The sequence below is a fragment of the Antechinus flavipes genome, chromosome 4 (assembly GCF_016432865.1).
Source record: "Antechinus flavipes isolate AdamAnt ecotype Samford, QLD, Australia chromosome 4, AdamAnt_v2, whole genome shotgun sequence".
In the NCBI taxonomy this organism is placed as follows: Eukaryota; Metazoa; Chordata; class Mammalia; order Dasyuromorphia; family Dasyuridae; genus Antechinus; species Antechinus flavipes.
In genome coordinates this window covers 173,405,887-173,426,001 of record NC_067401.1, presented here as the reverse complement: position 1 = coordinate 173,426,001, position 20,115 = coordinate 173,405,887, and positions in this window count along the sequence as shown.

Sequence of the window (20,115 nt, the reverse complement as noted above, 5' to 3'; positions counted from 1 at the left end):
CCAGTGTTCTTTATTTGGGTGTAGCTGCTTCTGTCCATCATTGATCAGTGATGTTAGATCTCTTTGTCAAAGAAATCCACTTCTATCAGAATACATCTTCATACAGTATCGCTGTTGAAGTATATAATGATCTTCTGGTTCTGCTTATTTCACTTAGCATCAGTTCATGTAAGTCTCTCCAAGCCTCTCTGTGTTCATCCTGCTGGTCATTTCTTACAGAACAATAATATTAAAGGAATATTTTTTATTAAAGTTTTTTATTTACAAAATATATGCAGAGATAATTTTTCAACATTGACCCTTGCAAAACCTTGTTTTCCAAATTTTCCCCTCCTTCTCCTCCCTCTCCCCTAGATGGCAGGTAATCTAATGCATGTTAAATATGCTAAAACATATGTTAAATCCAATATATGTATACATATTTATATAGTTATCTTGCTGCACAAGAAAAATCAGATCAAGAAGGAAAAAGAAAAACTGGGAAAGAAAACAAAATGAAAGTAAACAACAAAAAGAGTGAAAATGCTGCTGTGGTCCATACTCAGTTCCCACAGTCCTCTTTCTGGGTGTAGATGGCTCTCTTCATCACAAGATTATTGGACGTGATATGAATCATCTCATTGTTGGAAAGAGCCATATCCATCAGAATTGATCATCACATACTCTTGTTATTGTCATGTACAATGATCTCTTGGTTCTGCTCATTTCACTTAGCATCACTTCATGTAAGTGTCCCCAGGCCTCTCTAAAATCATCCTGCTGATTGTTTTTTATAGAACAATAATATTCCATAACATTCATATATCATAACTCCTTTAGCTATCCTCCAACTGATGAGCATCCTCTCAGTTTCCAATTTCTTGACACTATAAAAAGGGCTGCCACAAACATTTTTGCAAATATAGGTCCCTTTCCCTCCATAGGAAGATTATTGCCAAATTTTGAAACCCCCAGATCAAAAAAAAAAAAAACTTTGCAAGAAACAAGAAAAAAAAAAAAAAAACAATTCAAGTATGCTGGAGCTACAATTAGAATTGTACAAGATATATCAGCAGCCATAATAAAAGACTGCAGGTCCTGGAATCATATATACCAGCAATCAAAAGAACTAGGCCTATAGACAAAAATATTACTTCCTGCAAAATTATCTATGATTTTAAATGAAAAAATATGGACATTCAATGAATTTGCAGATTTTCAGGACTTTTCTTTCAATTAAACCCAAACTCAATAGAAAATTTAACATATAAGAGCCAATATCAAAGACACTGAAATTGTTCAAGGAACGTCACATGGACAAATTGTTTATGGTTTTTTTTTTTTTTAACAGTATATATATACTATATGTTTAAGATTGACATCAGCACTTGGATAGCTCAAAAGAAAGATTTGGGCAGTTATGGTAAAAATAGTAATTATGTAATATTCAAATGAGGTACAGGGAAGAAGAATAGACATAGAAGCATTAGAGGGGGAGGAGGATTTATAGTTCTGAAAACCTACTCATATCAGGAATAGATTAAATAAGTAACACTATATATATAATGAAGAGTGTAGTACCCTCCAAAATCTATAAAGAAATAAAGGTGGGGAGAGAAGGAGCAAAAGATAAGGGAAGAAGACAAAGGAGGAATCCATGGTAGGAGGGAGATTAAGTAGTAGCAAGGCAAATTAAGGAGCAGAATTAAAGCAAAGAAGTGTATATATATGGTGGAGTGGAGAGGGATGTGTGTGTGTGTGTGTGTGTGTGTGTGTGTGTGTGTGTGTGTTTGTGTGTGATGTAATATAACTTCTAGGATCCTCTGACCTTAGGGGCTTCTGTTCTAACAATCTATCATTGATTCTAAATTCTGGCTTTGGAATCTCTGACCCTAATGTTCCCCACATTCAACCTAAGAATAGTATTGTTCTAACAATCTGTCAACAAACATTACTGCTTGTTGGTTGGTGATAACCAAATTCTTGACCATTCTACTCCTAGGCCATAAAATTAATATATCTATAACATGAAGAACTAGATAAATTTGTCTCCTTGCTTCAGGTTCTTTGCTAAATTCTCTTGGAATCTAGGGCACTTCAATTGGCATTACAATTACAATAAACTTTGCCCCTTGACTTGAAGATAGGTTCAAGCCTACAAATTGTTTTGAAACACGTTGCAACAGCAGTCTGTGACTCCCCAATCTTTTGGGGTCCCTTCCCAACCTCAACATGTGTGTATGTATAAATCTATATATATAAACATAAATATCTGCCTGCTTGGGGAAGGTAGGGGGGAGTGAAAGGAGAAAAAAACAATAAAGTAAAAAAAGTCCACAGCAAAGACCAAAAGAACAACCTACAGGGAAGATGGACATTCATGAATATATATATATATTTTTTTATTTATCCTTTCTTGAACTGTTAACTTATTCAAGGAAGAGATTAGAGCGTTTTTAATATTTTATTTGAGAGGGAGAGATTATGCTGTGGTCATGTTGCCCCCCAGGGTTGATGTCTCAAAGCATCCAGGAGAGAATGTGAGTTCTCAACGACATATATATGCCTCTAAGCTCAGATAATTAAACAAAGGCAGGGGTAGAGGGGGAAGGGGTGGAAGAAGAGGGTGGGGTGGGGGTGGAGAGTGAAGTCCAGACAGGGACTCCTGGCAGGGACCATCAAACCAGTTCTGACAGGTTTGGGGGTAAGACCATAAATTCTTACAAATTGGGAGGACTTAGGAAGTGTCCAACTAGAGCCAGGAAGTCTGAAACTTAGAGATATAGATAATGCCAATTAGATATCTCAGATAGGACATCTGAAGTCTTATCTTCTAGAATGCCAAATCTCCACAGCCCTAATTATCTCAGTTCTAATAAGCAGGAAAGGGGAAGTTGCAACCCAAGGGGATCGGGCAGAACAATGAGAGAAACTGAGGCAAAAAATTGGGGAAAGTGAGGCAGGATAATTTAGGGAAACTGAGACAGAACAATTTAAGGAAAGTTAGGCAGGACAATTTAGGGAAACTGAGGCAGAACAATAAAAGGGAACTGTGGCACACTATTCCATACTCTCTTTTCTGTATAATCAAATCATTGAATTATCTTCCTCTAGATACCTGGAAGATCTCAGCACCATAATTTTGACCAACCCTATGTGAAGCAAATAAACCAAAATAAAACTGGAAAAGTGCAAGGACTTATGGCAAGGACAAGTCTCTCCCTGACAATGCCAGAGTTAATCAGCAATACAAAGGCTCCCTGTTGCTTGCAGTTCCAGAGTATCATCTCAGCCAGAGAATCCAGTTTGAGATGGACAGTTCACTGTGAATTAGGTGGTCTTCAGTCCTTTGTGCACTTAACTCAGCCTCTACTTACATAGGGAGTGGCAGAGCTAAGACAATCCTGCTGTTTATCCTAAGAGGGGCACCACAAGTCTGTCAGAGACTCCAAAGGGAGGAAAGAGTGGGGCCCGGAGTAGCTTCACCTGTCCCCACTCAGATGAACAGGAGCTGCTACTATGATACAGAAAGGATCCAGATTTCTGAGCAGTTATCAAAGTATACAGTTAGACCATCAAGGCAGGCAAACCCCAAACTTTTAGAGCCTGATATCAAAACTGCATTATCCTTTGAGAATGCTGAAATACTAATTAAGGAACTGGGGTTACAGGACTGGTTTTCACCAGATCAGAGAGACTGCCAGTCCCAAGACTGGTATATGTTTCTAAAAAATAATCCCCAAAACTGAATCTGCCAGAGCAATTCTAACAGAATAAAGCTAAATCATAACCAGTAATCACAGTCCAGTAAGTTTAAACAAGGAATAAAAATGAAAAGAACTGCTTAAAGGACAGTTTTCAATTCAATCTGAACTAGTGAGATGGGGGTTGGGGAGGAGGGGAGCAGAAGTGTCTAAGGCAAAGCGAATAGGAACTAGGAATTGCCACTCTTTCAGGTACTTTGAGAAAAATCTACCAGTTTCCTTAATTCACCATATAACTTCCTCCCTTTTTTTTCTTTAAGCAAATGGAATCATGCAAAGAAAAACAAATAAATTATCAAATAACCATCCTACATATAAATTCTGTGAGTGAAGTAAAACAAACTAGTACAGAAGGGTTTCTTAAAAATCCCACAAACACAACAGCAATAGTTACACAACTGTAACAATTTCCAACCCAAATCTTAAACACACAGTAACAAATGACTCAATCAGGGTTTAACAGTCATTCATCAACTATTCCCAAATTCCCCCATATCAGTCCAAAGTACATTAAAAGCAGGGGTTTCGGTGTCTATCCAAGCTGTTTCAGGCTGAGTATGGGCAGAGAACTGGCTCTCAGTCCAAGCAGGGTGATGGGTGTAGTGTGCTGAGAATGATCAAAGCTTCCAATGGGTTGATCCCGGTCCCAGAAGCAGTTCAATATAGCTGTAATTTGACCAAAATCTAGAACAAAAAAAAAAAATCTAAATAAAAGTTAAAACAGTGTGGAGAGACTAGTATAGACTAGCTAGCAGCTCTCCAAAGAATAAGAAACAGGTTTGTTTCACAGGACAGGCTAACGTTAAGCTGTAGTCCCAATAAATAGCAGTTAGGTCTCACAGACAACTGCTAATTGTCCTCTCATTATTTAGAAATCTTAAACAACTTGAATATCCACAGACACAAATACCCAGTAACAGATAACCAGGCTAAATACTCATTTGCCTAAGTATGTAGAATTTAATGATTACATATAACTAGATTGGAAACAGAAAGTTATGACATAATTGAATTGCATTAACAATAATTATTGACTATTATTCTGATCATAGAAATCAGTCACAAGAGGAAAAAATGCAGGGACATGACTATAACTTAATATAAGCAGTCAAAACTGATCCTTCAGTTCATACAGGATAAAATAGCTTTAATTCTGTTTTACTCTAGTTAATTGTCCCACTAAGTACCAGAGGGTGGAGCGTTAAAATTCCCAAATAGTATTCACTACTAACCCAAGAAATTTTACTTTCAATAACAAATCCCATTAACCAAATTTTCAGATAAATCCTAAACAGGTATTTACCATGACCTTATATTGATAACAGTAAGAAATTTGTCTCAGTAACTTCACAACTTTTCATGTTGAACATTACAACATTACCAAATCATTTTGCTTTAAAATACCCAATACATAGAAAAATTCCAATTGTATATTGCCCATAACAGAAACATTTCCAAAAGGACACAGGGGGAAAAAAAAAAAACTATTATTTTCAGAAGACCTTTAAAGGATGAGCATAACCTCAGATTACAATTGATTAAGACTTATATGGAATATCCTATACAGAATATCCTAATTCCACATACAAGAATCCAAGAAGTTCTTTAAAATATTAAACTTTTAGAAATAACCCTACCAAATTATAGACCACATTTATGACCATATTTCCTAAACAAGGAAACCATTATATATCTAAGGAAACAAATATTCAGTCAATTAACTTAAAAATAGGCCTGTCTCTTTAAATGATTAGATCTTTCCAGCTGAGAGCTACAGCTAGAAAAAAGGGGCTATATTAAGCTTAATTGGGGGAAGGAGATTCCATGTGGCTGCCTCTCCCACACTCCCCTCCAAGGAGGCAGCTGCATCGAGGGGGAGGAAAAGGAAGAGGACCTAAATCTTTACCCCTGAAAACAAAGATTCTTTCCCATTCCCCACTCAATTTTTCTACACAGAAATCCTTCCATTAAAAACTTTCCTCTTTCTTTTTCCTACTTAACTCTTCTCTTTTCCTTAGCTACATGCAATTTTCTTTCTTGTTTCTCCTTCCAAATACCTTCCCTATACTTTGTCTTACTTCCTAAAATCATGCAAACCTTTAATTGCTTCTACAGATCAATCCTTCATAAATCACCTTCATTTTCTTTTCCTTTCTCCTCAAAACTTTTAAGATTCACAATACAGTGAATAGCTAAATAACTCCACAAAGCTTATACACATGTTCAAAACAGCTGACAAAATCTTAAAGCATAACTTACAATGTTAACAATTACCCAATTTGTTTCAGAAGGTAACATAAATTAAACCAAACCAAATGCAAATTTTTAAAAAAGATTTTTCTTTCTTCTGTCTGAGTATTCAATCAGGATCTCTCTTATCTCTAGAGCTTTTACTGCCCCGCTCAGGCTAAGCTTAAATTTTATTGCTTTTTCCCCTCCTCTCTATCTAGAGCAGGCTGCTTTTTGAGGGAAAAACTTTTCTGCTAGTCTTAAACTAGCCGAGTTTTTTTTTTTTTCTTTTTCTTACAAATTAGTGCAAAAGATTAAGAAGTTAAAAACCACAAGCAATTTTTATACTAAGCACAATTGCAATATTGAAATAACCAATTCCCAAATTTTCCCAATTTCTCAATCACAATTCTTAAAACTTAACAGAGCTCTTTAACTAACAAGTTACATAGAACACAGAACACAAATCACACAAAAAAACAGACTGCACAATCACAACATTAAACAAAACATTTAACACAGAGACTAGGGCTTTTCCCCAGAGGTAGCCCCAAGAGAACTTTGTTTCAGCTGGAGATTCTTTCCTCCCAGAATCCAAATGGAACTTTTCTAAGCTTCCAAGCCCCAGTTTGGTGCTTCTCTTCCTTCCCAGAGAATGCCTAGATATAAACAGATAGTGCAGAAAATGAGTTCTCAGTGACATATATATGGTTCTAAGCTTGGATAGACAAAGGTGGGAGGAGGGATGGAGGAGAGGTGGGAGTCCAAACTCTGGTGAGCAGGAATCTCCAGCCAGGGACCCATCAATCTGATTCTGACATATTGGGGGTAAGACCATAAATTCTTACAAATTGGGAGGCCTTAGGAGGTGTCCAAGCCAAGAAGTCTGAAACTAAGAGATATAGACAATGCCAATTAGGTATCTCACGACACCTGGAGCCTTATCTTTTGGAATGCCAGATCTCCACAGCCCTAATTATCTCAGTTCGAATGAGCAGGAAAGGGGGGTTGCAACCAGGGTGATTGAAGCAGAGAAATTCAGGGAAACTGAGGCAGGACAATTGGGGAAACGGAGGCAGGATAATTTAGGGAAACTGAGACAGAACAATTTATGGAAAGTTAGGCAGGACAATTTAGGGAAACCGAGGCAGAACAATATATTTTGAATCCTCCCTGATGCTCTTTTGGGTACATGACAATGTTTAGTTTTGTCTTGTTTTGTTTTGTTTTCCTTTTGTTATTATTACTATTTTTTTTTAATAAAAGAGAAAAGAAACTTTTGAAATAATTATTTTTAAAAGGACTGTTATATATTCATGTAGTCCATCACCAAGAGTAGAGAAAGCTCATATAGCTCATGAGAAACAATTGTTAAATTTCTCCAAGTAAGTTTTTTATACTAGGTCCCAATAGATTCCTTCCTCAAAGCTTTACACAATTTAGCTTCCCTTCCTGAATACTATACTCTTCTCTTTTGCAAAATATTACTCAAGACATCCCATTCTTGAAAATCCTACCTAGCTCTTTTTATTCTAGTTATCCCACTAAAGACTAAGCACATAAATGCAATTGGACTTGGGATTTGATGGAGGGAGACGTTTTTGAAAGGGGAAGGAGTATATACTCTGGACCAGAAATTTAATCTATGAAGAGAACTGATGGAATAAAGGGACTGAAACTCAAAAATACATAAGGGTTTTAGGTTCAGTATCACAAAGTGTCACAAAAGACTTTGTAGGCATATATCATCTCCAAATCAAGAGGCAAAGATTTTGTTACACGTTGGCAGCAGGCTAAAGTTCCAAAAGGAATTTAGCAGAAAAAGTGAAAGATTACAACATTAACTGGTAGGCTAAATTCCAAAAAGGAACTAGCCTTGCCATTACCGAGGGGAAAATCAGGAAGAAAGACCTGATGTCATAAGGCAGGCTAAATTCCTAATGGGCTAGCAATTAACAAGGGAGAAAGAGTAAAGCCTTATATAATTTGAGGGAGTGGGGGGGGGGGGGTTGGAGGGAGGAGAATTTGTGATCCAAGGAATTCTGTTAGGGCCTATAAAGACTCACTTAAAGACAACAAAGGCCTACTTAAAGACAAGATACTCTTATCAATGCCCCTTTCTACTTGCCTCTGAGAGTAGTTTGGCCTTTTGTTTGTTTGTAGTAATTATGGAAATTCAACTAGGGTCCTCTTTAACAAAGGCTCACTTAAGGCCCACTTAAATTCCGATTAAATTCAACAAGGCTCACTCCTGTCAATGTCCTTTCCTATGGCCCACCCAGCTACCTGATCTTTGCTGGGATCTAATTCATCCCATGAGAATTTCACTATAGTCGTAGCTTATTTATAAAGATGGGGTCCTGAATGGTGGATATGGTAAAGAGAAACTGAAGTATTGATAAAATTATTCCCTGGAAAAGGCTGGAAGAAGGCTCTGATAATCCAGATTAGTTCATTAGTCTGTGGAGGTAATCCAGTCAGAAATCCAAGTTATACCAAGTCCCTGAAGCTAAATTTTCTCTATAAAACATCTGATGGCTCCCTACTGCCCTCCTTTGGGTCAGCCTGTCAAAGTATTCTCCCCCATGGTGTCTTTCCCTTTACTATGTGTCTTTTCTCCCATGCTATGTGTCTCCTCTAACCCTACTCTCCTTCTCAACCCAGTTTTTCCTCCTTAGAGCTAACTCTTTTAGGGTGAATTTAGCTGGCCAGATAAAGGCATATACCACAACGTCCTGTGGTGTTTCCTTTCTTCTTCCATAAAATCCTTTTCTATGCTCTCCCAACTCTTTCATATTTACCATTCCTGATGTCTATTGTATCTTTTTATTTTGTCTGTAACTTCTCATAAATAAACATCTCTTTGCCAGAGATAATGGCCATTGTGAATTCTTTACTTGCCCAATCCTAACATTTGGTGCTTGTAAAGCCCATTACTTAGTGCTGTATCATTTGCTACATTGGCCACATCATATATAATTTTAACACTTCCTTTGGGGCAATGATGTTGAAGGATGAGATATCCTAACAGCAATGGGAGTCCCCAGGTCCCAGGTTTTGCAAAAGAATTTTCAGTCCCAGTCTCCAAGCAAGGTTTGGCAAAAATCAGTTTATTTTCATTGAGAAGCTCTTTCTTTCAGTGGGCCCTTTCCTGATTAGGAAGAGAGCAAAGATTGGAATACTGAGTCTTGATTTTATTTAGATTTCTATGGCTTAAGGCTAAGGAGCAATTGAGGGGCTAATTTCCAAATCAATAAGGTGATGATTGTTTCCCTGACCAAAGTGATTTCCAGATCAATTGAAGGTGGGCGTTTCCTATGGGAACCAGGTAGTTTTCCCAGAGCTGGGAGGGGTTGAGATTCAGGGTTTTTCTAATGCAGTCCCTCCCCCAAAGATCAGGGGGACACAGTCCTATTATATCATTGAGACTTTGGACAACTAGTTCTTACAGTTAGCAGGTGCCAGAAAACGAGACTTTGAACTCAAGTATTTCTGTCAGCAATGCCATGTTACATGATGTTGCCTCTCTAGAATTACTTATATAGAGATCTATATGGTTCTATTTAGTGTGGTGTTTTTTGTGTATTTTATCTTGCACTAGCTACATTTTTTTCCTTAGACTAAATGTTCCTTAAAAGCAGAAACCTTGGCAGTATGGTCACTGGATTGATCCCATGTATTGATTAAGAAAATATATCATGTCCAAAATTTTACTGTAATACCAAACTCACTTGGTTTGTGCATTTTGCCTTAGGATCAACTCTGTGACACTATACATTGCAACTCAAGAAAAGTTGAGCCAAAGTTGCTTATCTGCATGAACAAGATAAAGTGAGATCTTTCAAGAGTTGTGAAAATCTAGTAAGGCTTCATCTATTTCAAAGTTTGAGTAGGCCTGAAGGACTTTAAGCATTAAGTCAAGGACATATTTAAAATTTCCTCCCTGGAATTTGTGTTAGGGATTAAAAACCTTGACCCTGCCCCCTACGGTCCTTCCTCCCTTCAATTGTCTGCTCAATGGGTAGGACACCTGGTTCTCCCGAGAATTTATAATAAACGTTGCTTTGCTTCTAGAGATCTCTCTAGTCTTTTTTTTTTTGTTAAATGGTTTCTGACCCACACAGTCTTGTGGTGAGTAGGTGAACCCTTGGGGTGCTGGCGGGGTGGCGCCCTGCCGTGATTTAGGCAGCCTGCCAGCATCCAGGGCTTCTCCTTACTCCCCAAGGTAAAGTGGACCGGAAGTGGAGAAACTCAGAGCAAAGCAAAGGGAGAAACTCTGCGGTAAAAAGTAGAAATCCCGACTGGTCGGTGGAGGACAGGTATCAGTCAAGCAATTTGTTGTACAACAACTCAGAAAGGTAAGCTCCCTGTGAGACCCTTGAGTCATAAATTCTGGAGGGGCCTCTGGACAGAAGCTGTGAGGCCTGGAGTCTTAAACTCTGTATCTCTGGACAGGATAGGCTTGGCTAGGCCTTCTAAGGTGACTGGAGTCAATTGGCCACAATTGGCGTGTTTGGGTGTTTTGGAATTTAGGTTCCGTCCAGATTCAAGAGGTATGGCCCAGTCCCAGCCAGCCCTCGCGGAGAGAAATGAGAGAAATGATCAGAAAATACCAGTGGATAGTCCCTTGGGAGATAAATAAGTAATTGGAACGAACTGCCAAAATATATAAGGAAAAAGAAAAAGATGATAAGGTATTGCTGTTTTGTCTGGGGTGACAGATACTGGTGAAGGCACTATTGAAGACTGGGGTGCCAAAGCCTGAATTTGTACCTGAAAGAGAAGGAAAGGATTTAATTCCTTTAACCCCTCCAAGGGCCATTGGGGCCAGGAGGAGAACTCAGATCTATTATGAATTCTCTAGTCTTACTAGAGGAGAGGGGACTAATTAGAGGTGCAGCTATGAAGGAGTGGGACAGGAGAAACCCTCCAGCTGCAGGAATAGTTTCAGCTGACCAGAAATACCGTTAGCAGATCCCAATTGGGAGCACAACCACCCTATACATCAGGAAGTATGTGGGATTGAGAGAGTGAAGACCTGGCTTCTTTCCTTTCCCTCCCACGTGTCCTGACCTGCAGTAGGGCTACGTGGGACCAAGGGAAAGAAACTGCTATTTGGTGATATTCATTATTTTAAATATGATGGCGAAAGTGGTTTTATATTATTGGGAATTTAAAGCCGGGTTTGGGATGTTAAGTTAAAATATAGGTTATTAAAACAAAATACTGGTAGTTTACCTTAGGGGAGGTTGGGGTTATATCTCCCTACTTAGATGGCGTGTGTTTTCTAGAGGTATTTGGGTAATTTGTAACTGAGTTATGCCTTAAAATTTGTCATCTCTATTGGGCAATTATAAGTTTTATGAAATTTGGTTCAGTTATTTGAGAATCTTGAAGTTAAAAAAAATTTTTTTTCTTTGACTTAAAGACAAGGGACAAGAAAGATTGATTTGTAAAAGCAATCAATAATTTAAATGGAGCATCTAGTATTGTCAGAGAAGATTTAAGCAAATAAGCTTTGGAAGGAGAGAGATGGGTCAGGAAGAGATGGTGGGAGAGAAAAAGAGAAAAATAGCTCTCCAGAAATGGGGAAGAAAAAGGCAAATTCCCTAGTGAATCTGCCATTTGCCATGGGAAAAGGAGATATATCCCATGAGGTTGGGGCCTGTCTTGAACTGCCAGATTGGATCCTGGGGAAATGGCACCCTAAAAAAGTTAACTGTGATAAGTTAGGGTTGGAGAGCATGGTGGAGTGGGGGAAGGGTGGCCACATGGAGAGGGACCTTGTCAGGTGATCTAATCCTCCTTTCCCATTAAGTATGGTGGCTGCAACACCTTGCTGGTTCGGATATCAATTGCTTCTACTGTTTAAAGGAACAGCCTACATTCATAGGGTGTTAATAACTGAATGTTTTATTTTTATTTTTCAAGTCTATAGCTGCTCTAAGAAGTTTGTTGGAACTGTAAGTTATCTGAAAGTGATTTATTTCTACTAAGATTCCATTTGTCTAAAGCAAATTATTTAATGCTTATTTACATGCATGATAGTCTCCTTGTTTAAGGAGGATGATTAAAAAAAAAAAAAAACTAGAGCAGGATTTTAATCTGATCTGATAATTTGAAAGAGTTATTTCCAAAAATTCTTTTTTTAGAATGAAGAGAGTATTAATGTTAAATCTGAAACAGCTAAAAGTTTCTTTTATGTGGAAACCTGATGCACAACATGTGATTTAGAATTTTTTTCTTTGTATTTGAGTATTTTAAAGGCAAATGAACTGTGGAATGTTAAATTTAGAACTATCTACTTAGATAAGAAAGATAGCTGTTTAGACTGTAAACCCTTTACTGTAATTCTTGAGAACTAAATTCATCTGAAGTCCTTGATTAATGATAATTGCTGTAGAAGATAAAGTCCTTTGGGACTGCAGCTAATATTTGCTGGGAGTTTTGAATTCAGGTTGTGACTGCATAGTCATAAGGTGGAATGGTTAAAACTTAAGGAGTTACCTGAAGTAAAACTGCCTTAAATAGATATTTTAATTTGCTGCCAGAGTTTGGTTTCTGCTATTAATCTTTTAACCTTTTTACTTCCTGGGGCTAGAGTTTCTTTACCTAAAGATTTACTTCGCCCAAGTACTTGGGGCCACTCCCACCTTGCCTTTAGAGAAAGCTGGGAATCTCATTGCCCTGATTAGGCTAAGGTTTAGACCTAGAGCCTTTTACACTGTGTGGTGATGGAAGGCAGGGCTATCTCTGGAACCCCAATCCTAGGCTGACTTACTTATCAAAGATCTACATTTTGTCAGATGCGTTTTTCATGTTTTGCATGATGGGGGGGGGGGGAGGGAGAGTATATGGGAAGAAAACATTTGACACCCAAACAATTCCCCATTAGCAGAGAAAATGAAATGAAAGGGAATTCATTCTAGATGAAGGGAAGGAGCCTTATAGGACCAGCTGCCCATGTTGCATGGCTGATTCTTTGCTCCTGACTAGTGGCTTTCCTTTCTAAAGTATTAGGTCCGGTAGCCAAAGGATGGCTGATCTGTGTACCAGCAGTAGCAGCTACCACTCTCTTGGTAGAAGAGAGTAGGAAGCTCACTTTTGGAGGCAGTCTTATAGTAAATGTCTCACACCAAGTAAGAATTACATTAAATCAGAGGGCTGGGAAATAGCTCACAGGTTTCAGAATGCTGATAATCTTAATCCTGCCTCCTGTCCCCTGGAACAGAACCACCCCTGCAGAGGAATATTGTTGTTTAAGAGTTAAATCGATTTTCAAGTGAAAGTAAAAGGATTCACAAGACTCCCCAATGCCTGGGGGAGTAAATTGATTTATAGATGGATCCTCTAGAGTGGTAGATGGGAAAAGGCAAAATGGGTTTGCTATTGTGGATGGAGATAGGACTTCCACTGTTACCAGGGGCAGTCTACCTGCCCGTTGGTTAGCTCAAACTTGTGAATTGTATGCCTTAAATCAAACTTTGAAGTTATTGAGGTTCATCAGATGGGAAGCTCTTTTGAGGCAAGGGGAAATAGATTAGCAAATGAGGAGGCCAAGGGAGCTGGAGATCAGGAGATTTCTCATATGATGGCCTTGATACCTGTACTTCCCCCTAGTCTACCCTCTCCCAGCTTTACCCCGAAGGAAAAAGAGAAGGCCTCCACTCTCAGAACAGTTGGGAACTCGAAAGGACGATGGCTCTTACCTGATGGCAGAGAGGTACTGACCAAAGCAAGTATGAGGCAGGTCCTTCAGCAACTGCACCAGGGCAGTCTCTGGGATGTCCAAAACCTATGTGATGCTGTGCTGACAAGGTATGTTACCCCTGGCCTATATACTATGGCCCAACAACTGGTGAACAGCTGTCTCCTTTGTCGAAGGACTAACAAGGCTGCTCAATGCCAGATCCCAGAAGGGGGATGAGTTCGGGGAATCGGACCATTTCAAAGCATCTGGGTGGACTTCACTGAACTGCCACCAGTGGGTCGCCTCAAATACTTGCTGTTCATAGTGGACCATCTGACCTCATGGGTGGAGGCACTCCCCTCAGCCCGAGCAACTGCCTCGACAGTGAGTAAGGTCTTATTAGAACAAATTATTCCTAGATATGGAATAGTGGAAAGGATAAACTCGGATCAGGGAACACATTTTTCTGCCCAGGTGTTGCAGAATGTGATTGGGGCTTTAGAAATCACTTGGGATCGCCAAACCCCTTGGCATCCTCCCTCTTCTGGGAAAGTAGAAAGGATGAATCAGGAAATAAAATGGTAACTAACTAAATTTAATTTGGAAACCCAACTACCTTGAATTAAATGTCTTCCTCTTACTCTGGTCAGAATCAGAACCAAGCCACATAGAGAAATTGGGCTTTCACCTTATGAATTATTGTACAGTCATCCTCTCCAGGCTTGTCCTATGGGAAACTGGGACCCTATCTTAGTGACAAAGGATTTATTTCTTAAGAGATGTTAAATCATTGCTAAGACATTTACAAGAACTTCAACAAAAAGGTTAATAGTTCAGACTCCTCTAGGTTTCCCTGTTCAGAGAATTCAGGTGGAGATTGGGTGTTGATCTGTTCCTGGAAGGATGACAAGCTGACTCTGTGCCAGGACGGACCCTGATGGACCCTACCAGATAATACTGACCCCTCGGACACTGCAATTCGCACCCAGGAACGAGGCTGGACACACCACACCAGAACAAAAAGACCTGCGGCGCCACCTTTATCCAAGTGGACAGTTGAAGATGGGGAGACCTCAAATTACATTTGAGGAGGGAACTTCCACTGAATGGGACACAAATTCTGAATCCAGTGCATTGTAACTGTATGACTTTTCTTACATTAATTACTTTGGGAATTACTTTGGGAAACTCTCATGGGGCTTTCCTTCTTTGGGTCTGCCTATTTCCTCATGATAGCCATAGAACCCAGACCTTTATCTTCCAGAGATGAGAACCAGCTCCTCCTGCTCATGCAGAATATAGGGAGAACTTTTAACTTATCAAATTGTTGGATCTGTGGTGGATCCCAACGACTGAGCCATGGGTACCTATACCTTACGCCCAGCCTGGATCCTTAGTAGCTGATCCCAAATTCATAATAGGACTTGATTTCTGGAACTTAGAAGAGAAATATCAGTGGCCATTGACAGAAGATAGGATTTGTTAAACAGGGCAAATTTTGAAGCTGGGAAATAGTATATGTGAGTGGACTTAACTCTGGACAAGGTAAAAGACTTTTTCTTTCCTTATCTGTAGTGGACACTGCAGTTGTCAAGTGGACACTGCAGTCATTGTTTGGAGCTCTTGGGAGCTCTGGCACAATTCCTGAGGAATTGCTGCGGATTGACAAAGGACTTCCTTTGTCTGCTCTGTCTCTAGGAGACATGAGGGAGGCTGCAAAGATCTGGAAAACTTAAATTTTTACCTGTCTAAACATCAATGGGATTGGTACCATGTCACCCCAGGGACACCTGGGAAACATGGGACTCTGTTTCCCACATTTTGGAATACCTCTAATCTAATAGGTCAATGGCCAGTTGCCAATTGTAGAAGGAAGGATCAGGGTTTATGGAAATGTCAGTATGTTACCTTTGTAGGGGAAGGTCCCCTAGGGACGAGAGACCAGCAATATTGCCCTTTTACAAGGAATAGTGCAGACATATTTTCAAGGGAACAACCTATTCTAATGGGTTATTATTGGATCTGTAGTTTAACTGCTTATACTCACCTACTTCTTAATTGGACGGGGATTTGCTATATTGAACTAATAAGACCAAAATTTTTCTTTCTTTTCCTGAATAGGCAAACCAATATTTAGGGATTCAGTTGTACGATGATTTGGGAAGAGAGAAATGGAGTTTAGATGCCTCCATTACTCAGACTGGAGATGCAAATGGTTGGGGTGATGCCTGGCCTCCAGAAAGAATAGAGTATGAGACAGCCACTTGGGCTCAAGATAGAAGTTGGGGATATAGAACCTCAATATATATGTTGAACAAGATAATTAAGCTTCAAGCAGTTGTAGAGATTATCACCAATCAGACAGCTGAGGCACTAGATCTTTTGGTGCTAGATTATTTGTTAGCTGAGGAAGGGGAAGTTTGTGTGAAACTAAATTTGTATATTTTATTTTTATATTTGTATATTTATTGTATAAAGATGTTGAAGAGATCTCAGTGTATAAATAAGAGGGGGTACTGAACGAGATAAGGTGAGATCTTTCAGGACAGTTGTGAAAATCGAGTAAGGCTTCATCTATTTCAAAGTCTGAGTAGGCCTGAAGGACTTTAAGCATTAAATCAAGGGCATACTTAAAGTGTCTCCTCTCTGCTATTCTCCTGAGGGCATACTTAAAGTCTCCTCCCTGTTATCCCCCTAAAGGCATACTTAAGCCCCCTTCTTGTTATCCTCCCTATTTCAACCAAATTTGGGCAACTGTGTACTTATTGGTCAAGTTCAATTTCTTGGGTAGTTTGCACGTGTAGAATGTAAGATCCTCAGCCAATAAGGATGAGGATCAGTGGTAGGAGGGGGAATTTGTGTTAGGGATTAAGAGCCTTGATCGTGCCCCTTCCAGTGCTTCCTCCCTTCTATTGTCTGCTCGATGGGTAGGACACCCGATTCTCCCAAGACCGTATAATAAACTTTGCTTTGCTTCTAGAGAGCTCTCCAGTCTTTTTTTGTTAAATGGTTTCTGACCCACACATGCATAAGGGAGAAAGCATAATGACAGAGAAACTGAGCAAGACAGAGATTAGAGAATAATTTAATTGTTTATTAAATGGAGAGATTTATTGGGACCAAATAATCCATGTTTGGTCCCCGTCTCAAAGAATCTAGCCCTGAATATCAGACAGCAAGATTCTTTTATAGGCTAACAAGAACAATAACATAATGAGGGAGGTACCTGGATGAGGATAACCTAATGGGGAGAGGCACCTAGGATGACATAATGGAGGGAGGTACTGGAGAGGTTACTGATATTCTAAAGGTGTCTAAAATGGATAGACCTTTATCCTATCAAATATTAAGAAGGAATGATTATAGCCTAAAGATATAAAACTTTTATCTCATCAAACATTAAGAGGGAAAGGTTATACCCTGAGGCAGAGTAACTAAATAGGACAACAAAAGAACTTTGAATGACCAAAAGATTTTGAGAAAGGAAAATCCTGAACTTTTCAATCAAAGGGAAGCTGCCCTTATCCCTAAAAAATCTCTTGATATTCAGCACTTAAAACCCTTCAGTGATTAAGACTAAATAAGAACTGAGGCAAAAATGACCTCTTTTACTTAATCAAAAAAAAAAAATCTAGAAACCTCAGGGTTTCTGGTCAAAACAGTAAATTTACTATATACAATCACTCTGAGTCAATCAGGACCCAAACAATGATTAACTGGGATTTGGTCTAGGACTTACTATTGGCCATTCCGTGAGAGCCAGAGTTTAAATCCAGCTCACTTGCATGTCATGGTACCACTTCCCTGAAATTATGATTCTTCTCAGAACAAAGTGATGTAAATTGTGTCCCCTTTAACCTTTGGAGGCCCCTATGTATCCCTTGGGGAGGTTGAAGGGTGTTCCTGAGTCTCAAACTCTCCCAGCCTCTGGGAGAGGCCATACCCATTCATGATAAGAAATCTCATTCAATTGGAAATCTTGGCCTGGGGCAGTCAACATCCTTTTAAGGGGCTCAAACTCCTAGTTTGAAGTCCTGTTTGGAATTCAATTGAAACCCCAAGCCTTCACAGGCTAATAAAAGATGATTCTGAACCCTGAATCTTTGCCAAAATCCTAATCATAAGTTTGCCTGCTAAGAAAGCTGTCTTCTTAGCATTTATGTTTTTAACACACCTATGCTAATTCCTAATCAGGAGCTTTCTGCTTTTCTGTCTTTCTGGACTTGGCTCACTGATGAAGATATTTTCTTCTCAGTGTAAACCCACCTTTGAAAAATCATCCTAACTGGATTCTTTGCCCACCAAGAAAGCTGTCTTCTCAGCAAGCTGTCTTCTTAGTGTAAATAAATCCCTTTTTGCCACGAACTTTAGGTTTGCAAATTCTTTTCCAAGGAATCCCCAACATCGACTAGAGAGGATCTCTTATAATGCCATAGAAACTGAGCAAGACAGAGATTAGAGACCAATTTAATAGTTTATTAAATGGAGAGATACACTGGGACCAAAAGGATCTTGGTAGAACTGAGGTAGATCTTTATCTCATCAAACATTAAGAGGGAAAGGTTATAATTTTTTATGATCTCTTTGGGGTATAGACTTAGTAGTGATATTGCTGGATCAAAGGATGTGCAGTTTGATTGCCTTTTTGCCATAGTTCCAAATGCAAATTCATTTTTAAGTGTAATAGAACTTATAGCAGTGTAAGATATGTGTGCACAGTAGCTAATTATTAATATGACTAGGTTCATGTAAATTAGATAGATATTTGATTTGGTTTGTCCCTCTCTAAGGGAGCCTGTAATTTCTACCTTTGTGGATAGTAGGGAAAAGGCATAATTAGGCACTTTCACTTTCTTTCACCTATCTTTAAAAGATATGTTAAACTAAAATTATGTCTATTTATCATACTTTAAATATTGATAGTATAGGGTGATAAGGCTTTGGAGCCTAGGATAAATGTTACTTTCTCTGATCTTTTATAAAAAGAAAGGTAACACTTAGTTCACTAATACCAACTTACTCCCTTTATTTCAAAAGCTGATTATATAAAGATACCATTTTTTAAAATAGCTAGTAAACCTCTTTATCCAAGGGACCAATAAATAGAGATTGAGGAATTTATAAAGCTTGGAAGAGGCCAATAATACACAAAATTAAAGGAACTCTGTGGCTTGGGAGTAAAGTAAAAACACCTCAGTTCTACCAAGAAAAGAAAATAGGGGTAGAAGGGTAGTTTCTTTCTTAGCAGTTTCTAGAATTGCAACTTGTTATTGTTGTTATAGTTATTTGTCCTTTTGATGAGGTGCAAGAATTGAGGGTAAGAGTGTTGTGCCATAGTTCCCTTTTGATGTCCTGACCTAGGATGTCCGGACCTAGTTTCCCCATTGTCCTATTTAGTTATTCTGCCTCAGGTTATAACCTTTCCCTCTTAATGTTTGATGAGATAAAGTTCTACCTCAGTTGCTCTGCCCCCAAACCCCAGGCTATAATCATTCCCTCTTAAATGGTTGATGAGATAAAGGTTTTACATCTTTAGGTTATAGACATTGCTTCTTAATGTTAGGATAAAGGTTTATCTATTTTAGATGTCATTAGAATATCAGTAACCTCCCTCCATTGTTTCATTCTAGGGGCCTCTCTCCCATTAGGTTATCCCCATCCAGGTACCTCCCCCATTATGTCATTGTTCTTGTTATCCTATAAAAAAGCTTGCCCTCTGATACTTAGGGGCTGGACTCTTTGAGATGATAGTCTCATCCGGCGCGGGGACCAAACTTGGATCCATTGGTCCAGTATATATCTCCATTTAATAAACTATTGAATTGGTCTCTAATCTCTGTCTTGCTCAGTTTCTCCGGCATTACAAAAGGACCTACATTTATAAAAATATTTATGGCAGCTCTTTCTATAATGGCAAAGAATTGGAAATTGAAGGGAATGTCCATTGATTGGGGAATGGTTGAACAAACTGTGGTATATTGTGTAATAGAATACTATTGTGCTATAAGAAATGAGGACCAGGAGGATTTCAGAAAAATCTGGAAAGACTTACATGAACTATTCTCAATATCCATGACCTCTTTAATCCTGTTGGTCTTCTCAGCTTGCAAAGAAGGAATTGGCCTTGCACTGGTCAAAATCTCTGGCACTCACGGTAAGGACCACCCAAAACCTCAACCTGCTACATTGCTAAGTGAATGTTGAACGAAGTAGAAAATACGCTTGGAAATGTTGCTTTTGCATCAGTGGGGACACTTATGTGATAACACACTTGAAAATGCCTATGTGACAAAGAACACATAGCTGGTTTTTTCCAATATGTTCACTTAAGGCTATAGTTACAGAGAATTATGACTAAATAAGGTATAAAGAAAGGAAAAGAAAATGCTGATGAGAGATGTAATTAGAGGTGGAGATTCACCTAAGGGAATTAGATGTTCTGGATAAGCTATA